Genomic DNA, 25,355 nt, shown 5'->3' with positions numbered 1-25,355 from the left:
TTTTGCCACGAATATGACGTTTCTCATTATTTTATTGGAACGGATCACACAGTTAACAACGAATTTTCCAGTGATTCTCAATTTGCTGGTGCTCAGAAACGGCATATATACGTATAGGCTTGAAATGGCTTGAAATGAATGCCAATATGGCGCCTCACAACTCTGTACTGAAGGGAGACGGCGTGCGTGTGACGTAGATGGCGTTGTGCCATCTCATTGGTCAACGCTCAGAAAGAAGACTCCCGAACGTGCTATTCCACGTTATGACGTCAGAAACTCGGCACGCTCAACGCTCAACGTTCGGATGCACGGTCCGTGTGCCGACGGCTTAAGACCGCGCGGCTATCCCGCGCGGCGCATGTTTTCAGCCGTGGCCGAAAAACAGTATCTGCTGCATTACTTATTGAACGCTCCTCGTAATTTGCAGCTGGACATCGCTTCAACTAGAGTGGCGCCGTTCTCTATTTGTGCGTAATACGCGTGCGCTAGAACAAAGGCGTCAACTGACAGTCGCTCGATGCGGTGCGCTCATTGGATTTATCGCCGACGTTCGCAGCTGGAGCCGCACATCGATCACATTTCACGGAGCGCGTCTGCCTCTCCTTAAGGGTCAGCCTGCTTCAATTGGTGTCAAGTGAGGCGTCCCATCTTCTCCACAGACTCCAGGACCTGTTACACTTCCAGTGGCTAGTCACCATCTGTTTCGCTACGCTTCGTTAGTTGCCAGGCTGACGCGCTGGACAGAGACGTCCGCTTCTGGACAGCTTCCCCTGGGCGGAGACATACGGCACAGGTAAGCTGCTTTATTACGTTCCTGTCAGAGTCGACAGCCATCGCTCAATTTGCCTCCTCAAGCATGTCCTCCTGCGAACACTCACAGCAGTTCACTATCTAGGTTCAGCCTAGAAGACAGTATCAGAAAATTTTTAAATGCAGTGTGTTCACATGAAACCTCCCTGATTTCCAGGCGGAATCAAAACAATGTTATATAGATATTAGTAATTAGCAGTATCAATTAAAATAAGGTGAGGTAAAATTCCACGTTTTGGCCGTACATGGGCCAAGCGGGTCCGACCGACCGCCGTGTCATCTTCCGCCAATGGCGTCGTCGGATGCGGTATGGAGGGGCATGTGGTCAGCTTACCGCTCTTTCCGTCGTTGTCGGGTTTCGTGACCTGCAGCCGCTACTAGTCGGTCGAGCAGCTCCTCAGTTGGCTTCACGAGGCTGAGCACCAGTTCTCTCACCCGGCATTACCAGGAATCGAACCCTGGAGCCCTGCGCGGGAGTCAGCCGCGCTGACCACGTAGCTACGGAGGCGGACATTGTCAAGAAAAGCAACTCAAATGTTTTGTGTGAATTTTGTTCCAAACGATCCCTCTAGCTTTGTTTCAGATGTTAAATAACTACCAGAAATGATCACACTCCCAAGAGAGAGCCCAATGGGTGGTGTGGTATGTGGAAACAAAATTACTACGAGGAAACGAAATCATCATTATTGTCCAAAGAAATTTCCATTGTGAATTACAGGCATTAAGACGCCGACAAGTTCGTAGCCATTGGTACTGTTTTGAAAAAAAAAAAAAAAAGAAAACGCACATCTGATAAAATGTTGGAGATCAGAGAGACCTTCAGAAGCCCACCAAAATTACACTCCTGGAAATTAAAGTAAGAACACCGTGAATTCATTGTCCCAGGAAGGGGAAACTTTATTGACACATTCCTGTGGTCAGATACATCACATGATCACACTGACAGAACCACAGGCACATAGACACAGGCAACAGAGCATGCACAATGTCGGCACTAGTACAGTGTATATCCACCTTTCGCAGCAATGCAGGCTGCTATTCTCCCATGGAGACGATCGTAGAGATGCTGGATGTAGTCCTGTGGAACGGCTTGCCATGCCATTTCCACCTGGCGCCTCAGTTGGACCAGCGTTCGTGCTGGACGAGCAGACCGCGTGAGACGACGCTTCATCCAGTCCCAAACATGCTCAATGGGGGACAGATCCGGAGATCTTGCTGGCCAGGGTAGTTGACTTACACCTTCTAGAGCACGTTGGGTGGCACGGGATACATGCGGACGTGCATTGTCCTGTTGGAACAGCAAGTTCCCTTGCCGGTCTAGGAATAGTAGAACGATGGGTTCGATGACGGTTTGGATGTACCGTGCACTATTCAGTGTCCCCTCGACGATCACCAGTGGTGTACAGCCAGTGTAGGAGATCGCTCCCCACACCATGATGCCTGGTGTTGGCCCTGTGTGCCTCGGTCGTATGCAGTCCTGATTGTGGCGCTCACCTGCACGGCGCCAAACACGCATACGACCATCATTGGCACCAAGGCAGAAGCGACTCTCATCGCTGAAGACGACACGTCTCCATTCGTCCCTCCATTCACGCCTGTCGCGACACCACTGGAGGCGGGCTGCACGATGTTGGGGCGTGAGCGGAAGACGGCCTAACGGTGTGCGGGACCGTAGCCCAGCTTCATGGAGACGGTTGCGAATGGTCCTCGTCGATACCCCAGGAGCAACAGTGTCCCTAATTTGCTGGGAAGTGGCGGTGCGGTCCCCTACGGCACTGCGTAGGATCCTACGGTCTTGGTGTGCATCCGTGCGTCGCTGCGGTCCGGTCCCAGGTCGACGGGCACGTGCACCTTCCGCCGACCACTGGCGACAACATCGATGTACTGTGGAGACCTCACGCCCCACGTGTTGAGCAATTCGGCGGTACGTCCACCCGGCCTCCCGCATGCCCACTATACGCCCTCGCTCAAAGTCCGTCAACTGCACATACGGTTCACGTCCACGCTGTCGCGGCATGCTACCAGTGTTAAAGACTGCGATGGAGCTCCGTATGCCACGGCAAACTGGCTGACACTGACGGCGGCGGTGCACAAATGCTGCGCAGCTAGCGCCATTCGACGGCCAACACCGCGGTTCCTGGTGTGTCCGCTGTGCCGTGCGTGTGATCATTGCTTGTACAGCCCTCTCGCAGTGTCCGGAGCAAGTATGGTGGGTCTGACACACCGGTGTCAATGTGTTCTTTTTTCCATTTCCAGGAGTGTAGTTCGCCGAATATTACGAGAGCTCAATATACTTCGCCCAATAGTTCACAAGGTGCTGCAGAAACTACTGTGTCTGCACCTTTACAAAGTACAAATTGCCAGTACTGAAGCTAAAAACCTGCAGGTTCGCTACGAATCAGCTATTGAGATGTTGGACCGGATGGCGCACTACTTTAAATATCTAGGAAATGTTGCTTTCTCTCACGAAGCAAGCTTCCACACATGTTAGATGGCTAATAGCCACAACATTGCGCGTATGGGCTTCTGAAAACCCCCATAGCTTTCGTGATCGCATCAGAGACAGGGAAAAGGTGAATGAGTGATGTTCACTGATGAAAGACAGCATGGTTGTATCATTTTTCTTCATTGAGCAAACACTAACAGGAACCTGTGTCTCAGTTTCTTACGCTTCAGCCAGATGTGGTCTTCCAGCAGTATGGTGCACAACTGCATTGGAGCTTACATGTACGTGAGTTCCTGGACTGAACATTTCCACAGCGGCAGATAGAACGTGACGGCGAACCAAGTGGCCATCGCGATCTCCGGACATATCCGCTCTGGATTACTTCCAGACGGATTATGTGATTTTGTGTATGCCTCGCCTGCTCGTGACCTAGGCAATCACCGCCGAAGAAGTGTGGATGCAATAACCTAGATCACTGCAGACATGCTTGTGTGCACGTGGGTTGAGACAGAGTATAATCTAAATATTTTAAGGATTACGAAGGAAGCCCATATAGAAGTGCGTTAATTTTGTATACAAAACGTCTTAGCATATTTCACATAATGCTGGAGATCGCTTGTATCTGTGTTTCATAGGTTCTTTATTAACTGCATTTGAAAATCAGGGAGGATTCAAATGGGCATCCTATAAAACTAATTTAGTACTGTGGTAGCAGCTTTCTTTTAAAGGACATTTATATAATTACCTTGTATGGGCTATATTCTGCTGATTTTTTCAGTTGACATCTCAGATGAGAGAAGTCTCATTTACCTCTCAAATGTAGCGCTCCTTCGTGTCGGATTCTTAGTGACGCCCGGATAAACGGTCCGCGTCCATAGTGCATTTGTGTGGCTTCTATGAAAAGAAATAGCGGAACAATGAAAATGAAACTTAAATACGAATAAATGAAGTGTCATATTCCCAACTGAACGTAATGGACAAGTATTTTTAACAAAAATCTGTGATTTGAATGGAAATACACATAATGAAGAGATAATAACCATGTCGCATATTATTTTTGCTTACCTGCGCAAATATGCATCTCATATCACTTCTCCTATAGCTACCGTTGTCTGTTTGATAGGTTTCAAAATCGAAGGCTACGTATCTAATAAGTATACACCGTATCAAGAAAGTATCGAAGTAAGAAGAGAAGATAGACTGTTGGATGAAAAATGGGAAAGATGTAATGAAAGTAAACTGTCTGAAGGAGGAGAAGTTCGTGCTTCGATCAGTGTGCGGAAAAAAAGTGCATCGCTATCAGTGATGAGTGAGTCAAAACAAGAGCTGTTGCAATAAAAAGATGAATGTATAGATGCATGGGGCTTTTCTTGCTGTTATAGTTGTCTCAGTTGTTACCAAGGAAATTCAGTGAATAGGTGCATCGTTGAAACAACGTAAAATTTTGAGTGTCAATAGAAATACTGGATGTCCTTGTTCGGTGCTGTACAGTACGAAGCACGTACGAAGAGTAAAAGGTCATGACTATTAGCAGGTGAAGTACACTATTAACAGCAGAAGTATTAGACCAGCCCGTATGCACGCTTGATTTTACCTATTTTACGGTCGGATTCATTAATATTGAACAACCCGCCAGGATAGCCAAGAGCGCAAACGCGCTGCTTCCTCGACTCGTGTAGGCGCGCTGGGCCCAGATCGAATCCGCCCGGCGCATTAACGAACACTGCGTGGATGTGGTTTTTTGGCGGTTTTCCACATCCTACTAGGTGAATACCGGGCTGGTCCCCACGTCCCGCTTCAGTTACACGACTCGCAGCCATTGAAACACATTCACACTATTTCACGATTTACACTAGACGCAGACTACTGGGGTACACTAATTCCATCCCAGGGGGTATGGGGTGGCGGCAGGAAGGGCATCCGGCCACCCCTTGAACTTAACCATGCCAAATCCGTACTTAACCCTGCCGACCCTGCGCCCAATGCGGGATAACGGCAGTAGCAAAAGAAAGAAAGAAAGGTGCATTAATCTTGAACATGGCAGAAGGTTTTGTGTCTTGCACTAAAAGTATTCCAGCTTTGGTGAAACGAAAAAATTGGATTAATTGTGCCGAAGGTGAGGAGCATAAATAGACCCCTAGATTTTCAGCTGTTAGTTATGTAGACAATAAGAAAATTTGCTGAAACAGAGGAAGGGAAAGCTGCAGGTGGGAAATCATGACACTCAGCCGCACAGGGCATTGCGATATTGCAGTGGCAAAAGTTCAGAATTTGTGCCGAACCGGGAATCGAACCCGCATGCTCCGATGTCTTGACCGTCTCGGCCACGCAGCCACGTTTACCAGACCACCCAGATTCTCATTATTGCACATTGCATTTCAGCGTCCCTCATCCATTGCACCTACTCGCATATTCTTGATTCCTGTCTGAACGATATTTGTGCATCTGCACCGAAAACCTAAGTCATGGAGCCGTCGTACTCGATAATACACTCCTGGAAATTAAAATAAGAACACCGTGAATTCATTGTCCCAGGAAGGGGAAACTTTATTGACACATTCCTGGGGTCAGATACATCACATGATCACACTGACAGAACCACAGGCACATAGACACAGGCAACAGAGCATGCACAATGTCGGCACTAGTACAGTGTATATCCACCTTTCGCAGCAGTGCAGGCTGCTATTCTCCCATGGAGACGATCGTAGAGATGCTGGATGTAGTCCTGTGTAACGGCTTGCCATGCCATTTCCACCTGGCGCCTCAGTTGGACCAGCGTTCGTGCTGGACGTGCAGACCGCGTGAGACGACGCTTCATCCAGTCCCAAACATGCTCAATGGGGGACAGATCCGGAGATCTTGCTGGCCAGGGTAGTGGACTTACACCTTCTAGAGCACGTTGGGTGGCACGGGATACATGCGGACGTGCATTGTCCTGTTGGAACAGCAAGTTCCCTTGCCGGTCTAGGAATGGTAGAACGATGGGTTCGATGACGGTTTGGATGTACCGTGCACTATTCAGAATCCCCTCGACGGTCACCAGTGGTGTACGGCCAGTGTAGGAGATCGCTCCCCACACCATGATGCCGGGTGTTGGCTCTGTGTGCCTCGGTCGTATGCAGTCCTGATTGTGGCGCTCACCTGCACGGCGCCAAACACGCATACGACCATCATTGGCACCAAGGCAGAAGCGACTCTCATCGCTGAAGACGACACGTCTCCATTCGTCCCTCCATTCACGCCTGTCGCGACACCACTGGAGGCGGGCTGCACGATGTTGGGGCGTGAGCGGAAGACGGCCTAACGGTGTGCGGGACCGTAGCCCAGCTTCATGGAGACGGTTGCGAATGGTCCTCGCCGATACCCCAGGAGCAACAGTGTCCCTAATTTGCTGGGAAGTGGCGGTGCGGTCCCCTACGGCACTGCGTAGGATCCTGCGGTCTTGGCGTGCATCCGTGCGTCGGTGCGGTCCGGTCCCAGGTCGACGGGCACGTGCACCTTCCGCCGACCACTGGCGACAACATCGATGTACTGTGGAGACCTCACGCCCCACGTGTTGAGCAATTCGGCGGTACGTCCACCCGGCCTCCCGCATGCCCACTATACGCCCTCGCTCAAAGTCCGTCAACTGCACATACGGTTCACGTCCACGCTGTCGCGGCTTGTTACCAGTGTTAAAGACTGCGATGGAGCTCCGTATGCCACGGCAAACTGGCTGACACTGACGGCGGCGGTGCACAAATGCTGCGCAGCTAGCGCCATTCGACGGCCAACACCGCGGTTCCTGGTGTGTCCGCTGTGCCGTGCGTGTGATCATTGCTTGTACAGCCCTCTCGCAGTGTCCGGAGCAAGTATGGTGGGTCTGACACACCGGTGTCAATGTGTTCTTTTTTCCATTTCCAGGAGTGTATTAATGTGAGTGAGTGTTGTCTGTTCTGTAGAACATGTCCGACATAACAGACAACACTCACATTCATACGAACATTACTTCAGGGCAACAACTTTTGTGCTACACCCCAACGTGGATGCCAAATTGAGGTTTAAGGAAAATTTCAAGTGAACTCATATGTATGTAATGGTTTGCTGAGGTACAAGTTAAAAAGTAAATGTGGCCGGCGTGTCTATCATGTAGGTAAACCTCGTTTGATGCTCTGTACTGCCACCAATTTTTCCTTAGTCGGAGGACGAACGGGATCCATTCAGGCGATTGAGGAGCTCCTTGAATAAAAGCTAGCACCTCCAGGCACGGTGATCCAGGTCTGCGGACCTGACATTGACCCTGAGTGTGGTGTGCTTCGAGTCTGCACGGAATAATAGGGCTAGGTGAGTTGCAATTGGCAAGGCACGCGTGGGGAGAGCTGTGGTGGTGTGGATTACAGGCAGGTGCTGCAGGCGAAATGCCGTTCTAAACTGGGGCCTATGCTCACATGTTTTGTAAATATTAAGTGGAGCCCACGAGCATGGGGAAGACTCAAAAAGATTTGTCACCTCTGCTTTGGTTGGCATCTAAAAAGAATTCAGCTGAAAATACAACAAAAGCAGCGATTTATTTTCGCTCGACTTGTTGATCATTTGTTACTTTCGGAGAAATGTCACAGGTGGCGAATATTGAACAAAACGTTTGGGTCTGATTCAAGAGATTGAGAAGGTCCAAAGAAGAGCGGCAAGATTCGTGACTGGTACATTTAGCCATCGCGAGAGCGTTACAAATCTCATAGAAAGTTTGAAGTGGGACACACTTGCAGATAGGCGACGCGCTAAACAGAAGGGGCTGCTCACGAAATTCCAAAATCCAATCTTCACCGAGGATGTACAGTATATATTATTACCACCAACTTTCAAATCGCGTAATGATCATCATTCAAAGATAAGGGAAATAAGAGCTCGTACTGAGGCGTTCAGTCGTTTTTCCCTCGCGCGATCCGCGAGTGGAACAGAGGGGGGGGGGGGATGGGGGGGGGGGGAATATGACTTTGGCGCGAATTGTGCCCTCCGCCGCACACCGCTTGGTGGCTAGCGGAGTATATATGTAGACGTATATGTAGATTGCTCTTGTTGCCATTTGAATTCTGGAATAGCGGTTTATTAAGTTTTTTAAGTGAGAATTTGAGGAAAATTAAGGTCAGTAGCCTATGAAAAATCACATTCTTGGTATAAAAATAAACGTGTAATATCTTCACTTATATTGTTCCAAATAAATAGCGTTTCACGAACTATTGATGGCCCTTTTATCAGGAAAGTGTGTATTTACTGGAATAATACGGGAGATAATGGACTTTTGCATAATGACCATATGACGAAATACTCTCCTCTTTGCATATTATCTTTTGCCAAAATGTCGTGTTTCACTCTGGCTTTACCGCGAATACGTGCGATCCGAAAAGACTGTACTACACCAGATCAATTTTCTGTAGATCAGTGACAGATAGAGACCTTCATACAAGTCTAAAAAAACCTTCAGTAAATTAGCTAAATTTCACATACAGTGATGTATTATGTAAAGTGCATCAAACACTAAATCATAGTGGCCCCTATTTTTAATTGCAAACTTTTTCGAATTTCGCGTAGCGTCTTACTTCCATGTGAATATCACAAGAACTATGATCATTAATGAAATGATGGGCGCACCATCATGAAGCTGACGCATAAAGCTACAAGTAAAGCAAAGATGATTTCTTTTGTCTAGTAGTTTCTGTAAAATCGTTTGAGGAAGATTGCAGTGTGTACGCTTCGATTCTGACATCGTCGACCGGCCGAAAGTGGGCAAACACTGTTGACCTCCGTTTCCGAACAAACGAATGAACTCAGCGAGAACTTCCGATGAAAATTGGTCACTGTGTATCGGCCACAGTACGTGCGCGGCCTCTACCCCACGCAGTTGAGTACCCCACCCAGATGACGTTTCTGCCTGACGACAGCAGCGGTCGGTCGTTGACAATTGGCCTGCCTGTGGCCAGGAGAACGGGGCTTTTTTCCTTTCCTCGGACAAAATCTTGGCATATCAGATGTCGAAGTCGATGAGGTCTTCAGAATGATTAACGGAAGTTTGGATGTTAGTTTAAATGGCTCTGAGCATTATGGGACTTAACTTCTGAGATCATCAGTCTTTGGATGTTAGTTTTCGTGGAAACCCGGCTTCTTAAAATAAGTAATTTCATCGAAACTAGTGCCCACAGTCTTTTTGCTTCCTGTTGTTCGGCGAGGACTCTTGAGCTCTTGTACTTGGAGAACATTATTTTCAGATTATCCAAAGAGAACTGTTGGAAACGAGCAAGACATCGCAAGATCCACAGCGTGTGGCAGAGAGTAAAGTAAGTAAATAAAAGTATTTTTAATTATAATAATTATTTTACTATCAACTGGAAACAATTCCCAAACATTTGTCAACATCCCTGTTACAGCATCATGCCAGTTGTACTTTGTATGTGCAGTATACAGAACTGCCATGGGGGCTCTATCCTTCATTTTAGGCGAATAATAACATCACAACAAAGACAACAATTACTACAATTATAAGTTGTACAGGAAAGTTTTATACAAGTAAATTATGAGGCTTAACTGCTGCGTTATAGGCGTTTAATTCGAAAATACTCTAAAACTAAATTTTGTGGGTTACTTGTTAAAAAATTTCCCTTAATGGGACTCATGCCACAGCTTCAAGGTCGGAGTTTATAGATCCTAAATACATCCCTGTTTCTAACATCTTTGGCCGTTTGAATTCTAAACTTCGCGTAATATAAACACAAAAAATTACAAATATTCGATTGCCAGAATAGTTTGCACCTATCTTCAGATGTTCGCCAGGTCAGGTTTTTTTAGTATCTCCGTCACGCTCCCCCATGATTCAAACAAACTTGTTACCATTCATGCTGCTCTTCTTTATATATGTTCAGTGTCCCCTATTAGTCCCATTTGATACAGGTCTCACACAAATGAGCAATATTTTAGCACACGTGAATGAGTGTTTTGTAAGCAATCTCCTTCATAGTCTGAGGTTGAAACACACTTCCCTGGGACATGCATGAAGTTACTTGTAGATCTGTCGATGACTTTCCATCCAAGATAAAGTATTCCCTACCAGAAAATCCTCAGTTGATTCACAAATATTGTTTGATAGTCAGTATAACAGTACTTTTGTTAAAGAACGTTGGTGGCGTACCAAGTTAAATACTTTTAGTATGTCAAGAAGTACTGCATCTGCCTGACTGCCTCGATATATGGTTTCCAGGAGGTCTTGTGAGAAAAACGCGAGTTTAGGTTTTCATAACTGATGTTTTCGGAATCGTTGCTGGTTGGCGTGGAGAAGGTCGTTCTGTTGGAAGTACCTCCTTACGTTCGACCTCAGAATATATTCATGGACGCTGCAACAGATGGACGTCAATGAGATTGGACGGTAGTTTTGTGGATCACTCATTTTTGTTACACTTTGTAGACGAGTGTGACTTTTGCTTTCTTCCAGTCATGGGTACTGTTTTTTAGTCAAAAGATCTACAGCGTATGATTAAAATGGGAGCTAGCACAACTGCAAATCCTGTATAGAATCTGAAGGGCTTCCATCAGGTTTGTAGCGTTGTTTAATTTTAGCGACTTAAGCTATTTCTCATTGCAATAGGACTAACATCTATTTTATTCATTTTTGCTGTGGTAGAGAATGAAATTGGTGCAGTAACCGTGGATTTTCTTCGTTGCTTTTCTTTCCTCAGCTTCAGTTCCCGTCCTGTTTATGAGTGTCTGGTCACTAATTTAGGTGCCACTAACATCCAAATTCGCAAAGTGTGGGATTCAAAATTGATAATTAATATTTACTCTAATTTGTGTTACCTTATTAAACTGAAATTTTGTAAGACCGTGTGAAATTCGTGATAATGCACTGCTGCATATCCATCAGATGTAAATTTAAAACAGCGGCTCCAAAACTGAGGAGAAAGTCTAATACTTTCTGCCCAATTTTTCTCAAAATCAATATATGTATGGTATGAAAACTGCAGATCACGAATTTGGAGAATTATAAAATAATAAACTTTTCATTGCCTGTAAAAACTTAACCACATTTTTCTTTAAACAATCGCCTTGCAATATTTCCTTTAATTAGAATTTTTTATAAACAGTTTTATGATTTAGAGGACAATTACAACAAAATATACAATCATTTTATTAAGAACGAAGACCATAAGTGTAAGCAGAACATACGATAGGATAAAATGAAGTGAGTTATTCAAAATAAGATTATTTTATCGCGATCGCAGAAATTATATGAACACACAGTTGCACATTTTAGAAGACATTTAGTATCTGAGGAATAATGTTTCATTTACTATGAACAATTTTATGATTAATCAGTAACTTTTCAGTAAGACTTAAGCCAGAGAAAGAAAGACTGCGAGAAAGTGTGAGAGAGACAGAGTGAGAAGAAGAAGAGGAGGAGGAAGAAGGAGAAGCAGATTAGGGAAGAGGCACAGGGCAAAGAAAAGCGGAACGTTTTCCAGTACCTGTCGCAAGATGGATGTACCAAAGACGAAAGAAAAAAATACATCTAAGACGAAACTGCTAGGTGATTCATGTATCTATAAACTGTTTTGGCTATATTAAGGGCAGATTCTCGACTCGCGAAGCTCAAGGTGATATTGTAACTTGGAGAAGGAAGCAAACAGCGCCTTGTTTAAGCAAAGACATTCACAAGAAGAAATATATCTGTAGGAATGGTAAACTAAGATGCTACATTCTGGTTCTTAGTAAGGAATGTATATATTAATGTAAATGTTTAACAATGAATTACAATCAGGACAGGTTGACACAGAAAAGGTTGGTTGTAAAGTCGTAATAGAAACAAAAGGAGTTTCAGATATGAGAACCAGTAAAGAAAATGTAAATAACTTCGAACAAAAAGACAAGTTTGAGTAGGACTCACTCTCTGAGGGTTCCACACAAACTTTATTGATGTGTCGGTAGTTCATACACAGGTTTTGAAGAGCGAGTTTGCGAGTATCAAAATATGTGACGTAAATAGCCTTGTATTTTAACTGCTTGGACTTAGGAGATCTTATTACACCGCTAAGGGACCGTAGACTTTAGTTTGTTTGTTGTGGTCTTCAGTCCTGAGACTGGTTTGATGCAGCTCTCCGTGCTACTCTATCCTGTGTAAGCTTCTTCGTCTCCCAGTACGTATTGCAGCCTACATCCTTCTGAATCTGCTTAGTGTATTAATCTCTTGATCTCCCTCTTCGATTTTTACCCTCCACGCTGCCCTCCAATACTAAATTGGTGATCCCTCGATGTCTCAGAATATGCCCTACCAACAGATCCCTTCTTCTAGTCAAGTTGTGCCACAAACTTCTCTTCCCCCCAATTCTATTCAGTACCTCATCATTAGTTATGTGATCTACCCATCTAATCGTCAGCATTCTTCTGTAGCACCACATTTCGAAAGCTTCTATTCTCTTCTTGTCTAAACTATTTATCGTCCACGTTTCACTTCCATACATGGCTACACTCCATACAAATGCTTTCAGAAACGACTTCCTGGCGCTTAACTCTATACTCGATGTTAACAAATTCCTCTTCTTGAGAAACGCATTCCTTGCCATTGCCAGTCTACATTTTATATCCTCTCTACTTCGACCATCATCAGTTATTTTGCTGCCCAAATAGCAAAACTCGTTTACTACTTTAAGTGTCTCATTTCCTAATCTAATTCCCTCAGCATCACCCGACGTAATTCGACTACATTCCATTATCATCGTTTTCCTATTGTTGATGTTTATCTTATATCCTCCTTTCAAGACACTGTCCATTCCGATCAGCTGCTCTTCCAGGTCCTTTGCTGTCTCTGACAGAATTACAATGTCATCGGCGAACCTCAAAGTTTTTATTTCTTCTCCATGGATTTTAATTCCAACTCCGAATTTTTCTTTTGTTTCCTTTACTGCTTGCTCAATATACAGATTGAATAACATCGGGGATAGACTACAACCCTGTCTCACTCCCTTCCCAACCACTGCTTCCCTTACATGCCCCTGGACTCATACAACTGCCATCTGCTTTCTGTACAAATTGTAAATAGCCTGTCGCTCCCTATATTTTACTCCTGCCGCCTTCAGAATTTGAAAGAGAGTATTTCAGTCAACATTTTCAATAGCTTTCTACAAATGCTAGAAATGTAAGTTTGCCTTTCCTTAATCTAATTTCTAAGATAAGTCGTAGGGTCAGTATTGCCTCACGTGTTCCCACATTCCTACGGGATCCAAACTGATCTTCGCCGAGGTCGGTTTCTACCAGTTTTTCCATTCGTCTGTAAATAATTCGTGTTAGTATTTTGCAGCCGTTGCTTATTAAACTGATAGTTCGATCATTTTCACATCTGTCAACACCTGCTTTCTTTGCGATTGGAATTATTATACTTTTCTTGAAGTTTGAGGATATTTCGCCTGTCTTATACATCTTGCTCACCAGATGGTAGAGTTTTGTTAGACCTGGCTCTTCCAAGGCTATCAGTAGTTCTAATGGAATGTTGTCTACTCCCGGGGCCTTGTTTCGACTTTGATCTTTCAGTGCTCTGTCAAACTCTTCACACAGTATCATATCTCCCATTTCATCTTCATCTACACTCTCTTCCATTTCCATAATGTTGTCCTGAAGAATATCGCCCTTGTATAGACCCTCTATATACTCCTTCCATCTTTCTGCTTTCCCTTCTTTGCTTAGAACTGTGTGTCTTTTTATTGCACTGACTTAGAAACTTAAATTTTTGACACCACCAAGGCACCGTAGATCTTGTATTTGACATAAATTGCATCGTGACACCTGTATCTGTTCCTGAGAAAAACGTGTTTTAACAGACAGATGGACAACAAAGCGATCTATTGAGGGTTCTGTTTTACCCACTGAGTTACGAAACCATAAAAAGGAAGCAGATCTTCTTCGAGCATCAGCGCTGAATGACTGAAGCCAGATTAACAAAAGAAACATTGAGTTTCTCTGAAAACATAAACCAACAAGGGATTAAGTTGGATTAATTAAAACACACACATAGAAAGTATAATATGAAAGATCCTGAAGTAAAACGAGGCAACAATTTGAGGAAAACGTATCAGTTTTAGAAAGAGTGTAAGTCAGAGAACCCAAGAAAGTACCAAAAGTGTGGTTAGGAGACAGAAGGTGACAATATGGATAGCATGGTAAAAAGACTGGAAAACAAAAAGAAGCCTTGGAATTGGAGAGCTATTAATAAGATAATGAAAAAACATGAGGAAAAATATAATTTGCTTCTGAAAATTAGATTTGGAAGGGCAACAAACGAATGTTATCTAGTAAGGAAATAACAGTCGATGAGTTATTGTTCCAATTACGGCTATTCCCATCTAATGAGATAATCTTTCTAGTTATCAGATTGTTGCTTGTAACATATGAGACATAGAGTACTTCAGTAAATGTTTAAGAGGCTATTATCTTAAGTTTCATTACTGTGAAAAGAGAAAATGCACTCTCGAACTCTTATTTAAGTCACAAACAGGCTACCAGTATAGCAGAACCGAAATTACGGCTGACTTACAAAAAACAAATTTATCTGTAGCAAAGGAGGATTTGCAAGAAAGGGAGTAGCACCAGATATTCCTAGATGTACAGATTGACATCGGACAAGAGGAGTGCCAGAGATTTCTGAGTTTATTTATTTTAGAATGAGTATTGAATAATTTGACAAACTATAATATCCCCCATTTATCGTACATTAATGATGTTGTTCAAATACTCGTTTATAAGAGAGCTGGAACTTTAATGCTGGCAACTATTTATTCACAGCTCGTACAAAATAGATCGTGTTTCAAAGTTTTACTGACCTTCAAAGTAGTCACCAGCATTGTGTATAACCTGTTGCCAGTGATGTGGAAGTCGTAGGATACTCTTAGCAGTGCCAGTTGTGTTGATAGTTCGAGCGGCGCGGTCTACTGCCCGACGAATTTGTAGCAGTTCCGTGAAGTGTTTCCTCCAGTTTAGAAATCGAGTTGAACTAACGAGGGCTTAAGTAAGGAGAGGCGGGCTAAGCAAGCAATGCAGCCAGGCAAGGCCAGCGCGGAATGCGGGTGCCTGAGCGAATGGAAGCGTGTTTTTCCGAAAGCTGTAGCATGAGCGTCTGGCTAAAATGGGTGGTGATGAGACAATGGCAGCTAAGATGGGCGAAACGAAAAATGAAATAATATATATGTTCAATGAAATTACATTACAGAACCTACAAAAGCAAGTACATCAGGAAATTGCGGCGATGAGTCGAAGTGATCACAACTTCAACCATGACTCTAGGATTACTATTCTAAAAATAATATTGTTTTTAATTATGATAGCCTGTAAAATAAAACACTGCAGCAAGTGTGTATGATACGTCATATGAAAGCTGACATCGTCAGCAGACGTCACAGTGGACTACATTTTTAAACCAGGCGTGTTTGTAAAGAATTACAGAGGAGTTTATTAAAATTTTATATGCAAATGTGCCAATATTTTTAATCCTCCGCAGTTACGAATTAATACAAAGGTATCATGTGTTTTCTGGACCTTTACCTAATATTCCTAGTGGACGAGTAACCAAAATTTATTATTATTAAGCATTTATACATATACACTCCTGGAAATTGAAATAAGAACACCGTGAATTCATTGTCCCAGGAAGGGGAAACTTTATTGACACATTCCTGGGGTCAGATACATCACATGATCACACTGACAGAACCACAGGCACATAGACACAGGCAACAGAGCATGTACAATGTCGGCACTATTACAGTGTATATCCACCTTTCGCAGCAATGCAGGCAGCTATTCTCCCATGGCGACGATCGTAGAGAAGCTGGATGTAGTCCTGTGGAACGGCTTGCCATGCCATTTCCACCTGGCGCCTCAGTTGGACCAGCGTTCGTGCTGGACGTGCAGACCGCGTGAGACGACGCTTCATCCAGTCCCAAACATGCTCAATGGGGGACAGATCCGGAGATCTTGCTGGCCAGGGTAGTTGACTTACACCTTCTAGAGCACGTTGGGTGGCACGGGATACATGCAGACGTGCATTGTCCTGTTGGAACAGCAAGTTCCCTTGCCGGTCTAGGAATGGTAGAACGATGGGTTCGATGACGGTTTGGATGTACCGTGCACTATTGAGTGTCCCCTCGACGATCACCAGTGGTGTACGGCCAGTGTAGGAGATCGCTCCCCACACCATGATGCCGGGTGTTGGCCCTGTGTGCCTCGGTCGTATGCAGTCCTGATTGTGGCGCTCACCTGCACGGCGCCAAACACGCATACGACCATCATTGGCACCAAGGCAGAAGCGACTCTCATCGCTGAAGACGACACGTCTCCATTCGTCCCTCCATTCACGCCTGTCGCGACACCACTGGAGGCGGGCTGCACGATGTTGGGGCGTGAGCGGAAGACGGCCTAACGGTGTGAGGGACCGTAGCCGGTTGCGAATGGTCCTCGCCGATACCCCAGGAGCACCAGTGTCCCTAATTTGCTGGGAAGTGGCAGTGCGGTCCCCTACGGCACAGCGTAGAATCCTACGGTCTTGGCGTGCATCCGTGCGTCGCTGCGGTCCGGTCCCAGGTCGACGGGCACGTGCACCTTCCGCCGACCACTGGCGACAACATCGATGTACTGTGGAGACCTCACGCCCCACGTGTTGAGCAATTCGGCGGTACGTCCACCCGGCCTCCCGCATGCCCACTATACGCCCTCGCTCAAAGTCCGTCAACTGCACATACGGTTCACGTCCACGCTGTCGCGGCATGCTACCAGTGTTAAAGACTGCGATGGAGCTCCGTATGCCACGGCAAACTGGCTGACACTGACGGCGGCGGTGCACAAATGCTGCGCAGCTAGCGCCATTCGACGGCCAACACCGCGGTTCCTGGTGTGTCCGCTGTGCCGTGCGTGTGATCATTGCTTGTACAGCCCTGTCGCAGTGTCCGGAGCAAGTATGGTGGGTCTGACACACCGGTGTCAATGTGTTCTTTTTTCCATTTCCAGGAGTGTATAATTTAATAGTGATGGGTGGAATTCGAGAGTAGGAAAAGGGAGAGAAGAAAACATAGTAGGTGAATATGGATTGGGGCTAAGAAATGAAAGAGGAAGTCGCCTGGTAGAATTTTGCGCAGAGCATAACTTAATCATAGCTAACACTTGGTTCAAGAATCATGAAAGAAGGTTTTATACATGGAAGAACCCTGGAGATACTAGAAGATATCAGATAGATTATATAATGGTAAGACAGAGATTTAGGAACCAGTTTTTAAACTGTAAGACATTTCCAGGGGCAGATGTGGAATCTGACCACAATCTATTGGTTATGAACTGTAGATTAAAACTGAAGAAACTGCAAAAAGGTGGAAATTTAAGGAGATGGGACCTGGATAAATTGAAAGAACCAGAGGTTGTACAGGGTTTCAGGGAGAGCATAAGGGAACAATTGACATGAATGGGGAAAAGAAATATAGTAGAAGAAGAATGGGTAGCTTTGAGGGATGAAACAGTGAAGGCAGCAGTGGATCAAATGGTAAAAAGACGAGGGCTAGTAGAAATCCTTGGGTAACAGAAGAAATATTGAATTTAATTGATGAATGGAGAAAATATAAAAATGCAGTAAATGAAGCAGGCAAAAAGGAATACAAACGTCTCAAAAATGAGATCGACAGGAAGTACCAAATGGCTAAGCAGGGAAGGCTAGAGGACGAATGTAAGGATGTAGAGGCTTATCTCACTAGGGGTAAGATAGATACTGCCTACAGGAAAATTAAAGAGACCTTTGGAGAAAGGAGAACCACTTGCATGAATATCAAGAGCTTTGATGGAAACCCAGTTCTAAGCAAAGAAGGGAAAGCAGAAAGGTGTAAGGAGTATATAGAGGGTCTATACAAGGGCGATGTACTTGAAGACAATATTATGGAAATGGAAGTGGATGTATATGAAGATGAAATGGGAGGTATGATACTGCTTGAAGAGTTTGACAGAGCACTGAAAGACCTGACTAGGAACAAGGCCCCGGGAGTAGACAACATTCCATTAGAACTACTGACAGCCTTGGGAGAGCCAGTCCTGACAAAACTCTACCATCTGGTGAGGAAGATGTTTGAGACAGGCGAAATACCCTCAGACTTCAAGAAGAATATAATAATTCCAATCCCAAAGAAAGCAGGTGTTGACAGATGTGAAAATTACCGAACTATCAGTTTAATAAGTCACGGCTGCAAAATACTAACACGAATTCTTTACAGACGAATGGAAAAACTGATAGAAGCCGACCTCGAGGAAGATCAGTTTGGATTCCGTAGAAATGTTGGAACACGTGAGGCAATACTGACCCTACGACTTATCTTAGAAGAAAGATTAAGGAAAGGCAAACCTACGTTTCTAGCATTTGTAGACTTAGAGAAAGCTTTTGACAATGTTGATTGGTATACTCTCTTTCAAATTCTGAAGGTGGCAGGGATAAAATACAAGGATCGAAAGCCTATTTACAATTTGTACAGAAACCAGATGGCAGTTATAAGAGTGGAGGGGCATGAAAGGGAAGCAGTGGTTGGGAAGGGAGTGAGACAGGGTTGTAGCCTATCCCCGATGTTATTCAATCTGCATATTGAGCAAGCAGTAAAGGAAACAAAAGTAAAGTTCGGAGTAGGTATTAAAATCCATGGAGAAGAAATAAAAACTTTGAGGTTCGCCGATGACATTGTAATTCTGTCAGAGACAGCAAAGGACTTGGAAGAGCAGTTGAACGGAATGACAGTGTCTTGGAAGGAGGATATAAGATGAACATCAACAAAAGTCGGGTGATGCTGAAGGAATTAGATTAGAAATGAAACACTTAAAGTAGTAAAGGAGTTTTGCTATGTGGGGAGCAAAATAACTGATGATGGTCGAAGTAGAGATGATATAAAATGAAGACTGGCAATGGCAAGGAAAGCGTTTCTGAAGGAGAAAAATTTGTTAACATCGAGTATAGATTTAAATGTCAGAAAGTCATTTGTGAAAGTATTTGTATGGAGTGTAGCCATGTATGGAAGTGAAAGGTGGACGATAAATAGTTTAGACAAGAAGAGAATAGAAGTTTTCGAAATGTGGTGCTACAGAAAATGCAGAAGATTAGATGGGTAGATCACATAACAAATGAGGAGGTATTGAATAGAATTGGGGAGAAGAGGAGCTTGTGGCACAACTTGACTAGAAGAAGGGATGGGTTGGTAGGACATGTTCTGAGACATCGAGGGATAACCAATTTAGTGTTGGAGGGCAGTGTAGAGGGTAAAAATCGAAGAGGGAGGCCAAGAGATGAATACACTAAGCAGATTCAGAAGGATGTTGGCTGCAGTAGGTACTGGGAGATGAAGAAGCTTGTACAGGATAGAGCATATGTTAGCATTTCTGTTCTTTTCTGAAGTTACGTTGTTCAAGTACTATTGTATACATGTATGTGGCATGCAATAAATTGTTGTAAGTGAAATATTAAAGCAAAGGTCCAGTGACTTGTCACCTGTAACCTTTCCTACCCAACAGCACTTTCTGCACATCACAATGGCTGTTAATGCCGTTGTTGTTGTTGTTGATGATGATGATGATAAAGCAAAGAAATAAAACATCGAATATCATTGAGAATTTTAGACAACCATATAACACAGAGTTTTTTATCACTTATCTGTTCACAGATATGTTAACTGCACGAAGAAGTAATGGAAAAACTTGGGACCAGTTGAAAAGCACAGTCACGTGCAGCTTATCAGTAAAAACAGTATGTTTAAGGAAAATGCGAACTGCTCTTGAGAACCTCCTCCACTCGATCTACAGAAGATACGTAGTAACTTAAAACTGACACCTTGGAAGCCGATATGGCTGTTTACCCAATAGGACGAAATCGCAGGAAGGTAAACAATTTTAGGTGAAACAAAGCACAAGGAAATGTGCCCTTCATGCTGAATGTTATCTCAGACTACCTGCTGACACACACGCATTATATAAAAGAATTATGATGTAACAATACATTAATAACACTTCTAGCTTTCTATTTTAATTAACAGTGCTCGCTTCCTTCCTAAGTTATTCTCTATTACAATAATACTTTCATGAAAATATTGCTCATATAGATAGCAAATCCGCCAGTTTTAATTTCCTATGACGTTAAGTATTTTTTACTTATGCTTATCCCATTTTTATCTCCTTCATTTCATTACAACCTTTTTTTCCTGCAGAAAGAAACTGCACCACTTCCTCGCCTTACGGTTTTCAGACTTAAATCGTAAACTTTCTTGAATTTGCGAGGAGAGAGAGGAAGGGGTGGGAGGGGGCCATATTGATGTGTGACTGCAAGAGGACTAGATGTTTTCGTATGCTTAGTCAGTCAGCTCTCAGATGAGTTGACACTTGTTCTAAATTTAGGAGCTGTAACCGGAATTGACTTTTTGATTATGTTAGAAGGGACTGTTCTAATATCTGTATGTCTGCTTAAGCAGGAAAATCATAAGGCATTGTAGGCGGCAACTGTTACATATGCAGTCTGGGTACTGAAGGTCACCATGATTGGGGTAATGGCTGTCATCATCTACTGTTCAGTATGTTATTTCATCCAGACGTCATGTAGTCTCCACCGCACGAGAGCATTGTTCTTGTTATTGTCTTCAGTCCTGAGACTGGTTTGATGCAGCTCTCCATGCTACTCTATCCTGTGCAAGCTTCTTCATCTCCCAGTACATACTGCAACCCACATCTTTCTGAATTTGCTTATCGTATTCATCTCTTGGTCTCCCTCTACGATTTTTACCCTCCACGCTGCCCTCCAACGCTAAATTTGTGATCCCTTGATGCCTCAGAAGATGCCCTACCAACCGGTCCCTTCTTCTAGTCAAGTTGTGCCACAAAATCCTCTTCCCTCCTACACTATTCAATACCTCCTCATTAGTTGTGTGATCTACCCATGTAATCATCAGCATTCTTCTGTAGCACCACATTTCGAAAGCTTCTATTCTCTTCTTGTCCAAACTATTTATCGTCCATGTTACACTTCCATACATGGCTACACTCCATACAAATACTTTAAGAAACGACTTCCTGACATTTAAATCTATACTCGATGTTAACAAATTCCTCTTCTTCAGGAACGCTTTCCTTGCAATTGCCAGTCTACATTTTATATCCTCTCTACTTCGACCATCATCAGTTATTCTGCTACCAAAATAGGAAATCTCCTTTACTACTTTAAGTGTCTCATTTCCTAATCTAATTCCTTCAGCATCACCCACTTAATTCAACTACATTCCATGATCCTCGTTTTGCTTTTGTAGATGTTCATCTTATATCCTCCTTTCAAGACACTGTCCATTCCGTTCAAGTGCTCTTCCAAGTCCTTTGCTGTCTCTGACATAATTACAATGTCATCGGCGAACCTAAAAGTTTTTATTTCTTCTCCATGGATTTTAATACCTACTCCGAATTTTTCTTTTGTTTCCTTTACTGCTTGCTCAATATACAGATTGAATAACATCGGGGACAGGCTACAACCCTGTCTCACTTCCTTCCGAACCACTGCTTCCCTTTCATGCCCCTGGACTCTTGTAACTGCCATCTGGTTTCTGTACAAGCTGTAAATAGCCTTTCGATCCCTGTATTGTACCCCTGTCACCTTTAGAATTTGAAAGAGAGTATTCCAGTCAACATTGTCAAAAGCTTTCTCTAAGTCTACAAATGCTAGAAACGTAGGTTTGCCTTTCCTTATTCTTTTTTCTAAGATAAGTCGTAGGGTCAGTATTGCCTCACGTGTTCCAGTATTTCTACGGAATCCAAACTGATCTTCCCCGACGTCAGCTTCTACTAGTTTTTCCATTCGTCTGTAAAGAATTCGTGTTAGTATTTTGCAGCTGTGGCTTATTAAACTGATAGTTCGGTAATTTTCACATCTGTCAACACCTGCTTTCTTCGGGATTGGAATTATTATATTTTTCTTGAAGTCTGAGAGTATTTCACCTGTTTCATATATCTTGCTCACCAGATGGTAGAGTTTTGTCAGGACTGGCTCTCCCAAGGCCATCAGTAGTTCCAGTGGATGTTGTCTACTCCGGGGGCCTTGTTTCGACTCAGGTCTTTCAGTGCTCTGTCAAACTCTTCACGCAGTATCGTATCTCCCATTTCATCTTCATCTACATCCTCTTCCATTTCCATAACATTGTCCTCAAGTACATCGCCCTTGTATAGACCCTCTATATACTCCTTCCACTTTTCTGCTTTCCCTTCTTTGCTTAGAACTGGGTTACCACCTGAGCTCTTGATATTCATACAAGTGGTTCTCTTTTCTCCAAAGGTTTCTTTAATTTTCCTGTAGGCAGTATCTATCTTACCCCTAGTGAGAGAAGCCTCTACATCCTTACATTTGTCCTCTAGCCATTCTTGCTTAGCCATTTGGCACTTCCTGTCAATATCATTTTTGAGACGTTTGTATTCCTTTTTGCCTGCTTCATTTACTGCGTTTTTATATTTTCTCCTTTCATCAATTAAATTCAATATTTCTTCTGTTACCCAAGGATTTCTATTAGCCCTCGTCTTTTTACCTACTTGATCCTCTGCTGCCTTCACTACTTCATCTCTCAAAGCTATCCATTCTTCTTCTACTGTATTTCTTTCCCCCATTCATGTCAATTGTTCCCTTATGCTCTCCCTGAAACTCTGTACAACCTCTGGTTCTTTCAATTTATCCAGGTCCCATCTCCTTAGATTCCCACCTTTTTGCAGTTTCTTCAGTTTTAATCTACAGGTCATAAGCAATAGATTGTGGTCAGAGTCCACATCTGCCCCTGGAAATGTCTTACAACTTAAAACCTGGTTCCTAAATCTCTGTCTTACCATTATATAATCTATCTGATACCTTTTAGTATCTCCAGGGTTCTTCCATGTATACAACCTTCTATCATGATTCTTAAATCAAGTTAGCTATGATTAAGTTATGCTCTGTGCAAAATTCTACCAGGCGGCTTCCTCTTTCATTTCTTAGCCCCAATCCATATTCACCTATTATGTTTCCTTCCCTCTCTTTTCCTACACTCGAATTCCAGTCACCCATGACTATTAAATTTTCGTCTCCCTTCACTATCTGAATAATTTCTTTTATTTCATCATACATTTCTTCAATTTCTTCGTCATCTGCAGATCTAGTTGGCATATAAACTTGTACTACTGTAGTAGGTGTTGGCTTCGTATCTATCTTGGCCACTATAATGCGTTCACTATGCTGTTTGTAGTAGCTTACCCGCATTCCTATTTTCCTATTCATTATTAAAGCTACTCCTGCATTACCCCTATTTGACTTTGAGTTTATAACCCTGTAGTCACCTGACCAGAAGTCTTGTTCCTCCTGCCACCAAACTTCACTAATTCCCACTATATCTAACTTTAACGTACCCATTTCCCTTTTTAAAATTTCTAACCTACCTGCCCGATTAAGGGATCTGACATTCCACGCTCCGATCCGTAGAATGCCAGTTTTCTTTCTCCTGATAACGACATCCTCTTGAGTAGTCCCCGCCCGGAGATCCGAATGGGGGACTATTTTACCTCCGGAATATTTTACCCAAGAGGACGCCATCATCATTTAATCATACAGTAAAGCTGCATGCCCTCGGGAAAAATTACGGCCGTAGTTTCCCCTTGCTTTCAGCCGTTCGCAGTACCAGCACAGCAAGGCCGTTTTGGTTATTGTTACAAGGCCAGATCAGTCAATCATCCAGACTGTTGCCCTTGCAACTACTGAAAAGGCTGCTGCCCCTCTTCAGGAACCACATGTTTGTCTGGCCTCTCAACAGATACCCCTCGGTTGTGGTTGTACCTACGGTACGGCTATCTGTATCGCTGAGGCACGCAAGCCTCCCCCACCAACGGCAAGGTCCATGGTTCATGGGGGGGGTCTCTGGTTAGTATCACTCTACAATATTCTCCATGAAAATTATTATTTCTCAAGTCAAATAGTATCAGGTACTGTGTTTTGTTTTTATTATGTAATATTAAGGTGCTGATTAATGTTAAATATACCGCACTAGACTTGTGACATGTGTCGAGTATAGTTTGAAAAAGGTGATATCTGAAACGCAATTTTCGGATTTGATCATAGCCAATTAAAATGATGGTTACTTTAGAACCTTAAGTTCTATCTTTCTTAAACTTACAACCATCGAATGATAATCGCTGAATCGTACTATGATAAATTACTCAGATTCTTTTATTTCTTCTCTGATGGATACCCTAAATGCAGTGCATTCTCGTATTAATTAAAACTGGTATCAACTATGGTCGAAATTCGAGCAGTTGAATCTATGAAGTAACGCCCAACTCAATTTTTTAAACATAAGTAATTGGAATTTATTCATATGCAGAGTCTTAGTTCTTACCTGAACACTATGCAGCTTTTCAGATCTTAGCTGAACATTACGAGGAAAGGGGTGAGAAAGGCTGAAGAGGAAGCCTGAGAGAATGAAAGGCACAAATGAGGAAAATAATTGCTTTATTTTACGATTTATCGATACAAAACTCAGTATCAACAATAGTTTTAGTAAATATTATTTCATCATTCGCTAGCTGCCGTGCTCACTATGTTCAAAAACATAAAATTTCAAACCATCAGAAGACTGCGCTTTACTTGTTGCTACATTAAACTGACCATGCAAAAAGCTGACTGTCGTAAATAAAATACCAACCTTTTCGAATGTTTGTCCTTGTGACCTGTTAATGGTAATAGCAAATGTAGGAATAATTGAGAATTGCGTTCTTTGAAACTGAAAAGGCGAAATAGATCCTGAATAAATACTCTGTTTTAAGAAATTTCTTCACTGAATTCCTTTCAAAAATCTTCGCAAAGAAGTATTCTAAATTCAAGTCCCTGGTGCCAAGGCATATGCTGATACATTCGATGCACAAATTACACCAAATAAATGATGCATTTACTTTTGCGAATTCATTTCCTTTGCTTCATTTAAACATTCATGCCATTCATTGTCATTTGAAATAATACTATGACTGTAGCATACCTCAATAAAAGAATAGTAAACAATTCCATTATGAGTTCTAACATCTTCAAATGATT

General features: G+C 43.3%; 1 protein-coding gene across 1 annotated transcript in view; it reads left to right on the top strand.

Moving 5' to 3' along the window:
- Nucleotides 1-690: 690 nt before the first annotated feature.
- The window catches only part of LOC126088532 (protein artichoke-like), a 591,709-nt gene continuing 567,044 nt past the window's right edge, over nucleotides 691-25,355 (top strand). Inside the window, exon 1 of the mRNA XM_049906705.1 lies at nucleotides 691-793. The gene's annotated coding sequence lies outside the window, so the exon portion shown is untranslated. The remainder of the gene's footprint in view (nucleotides 794-25,355) is intronic.

Source organism: Schistocerca cancellata, chromosome 6 (genome assembly GCF_023864275.1).
Source record: "Schistocerca cancellata isolate TAMUIC-IGC-003103 chromosome 6, iqSchCanc2.1, whole genome shotgun sequence".
In the NCBI taxonomy this organism is placed as follows: Eukaryota; Metazoa; Arthropoda; class Insecta; order Orthoptera; family Acrididae; genus Schistocerca; species Schistocerca cancellata.
Note: the sequence above shows the minus strand (reverse complement) of the source record. Positions and strands in the feature narration are given on the sequence as shown.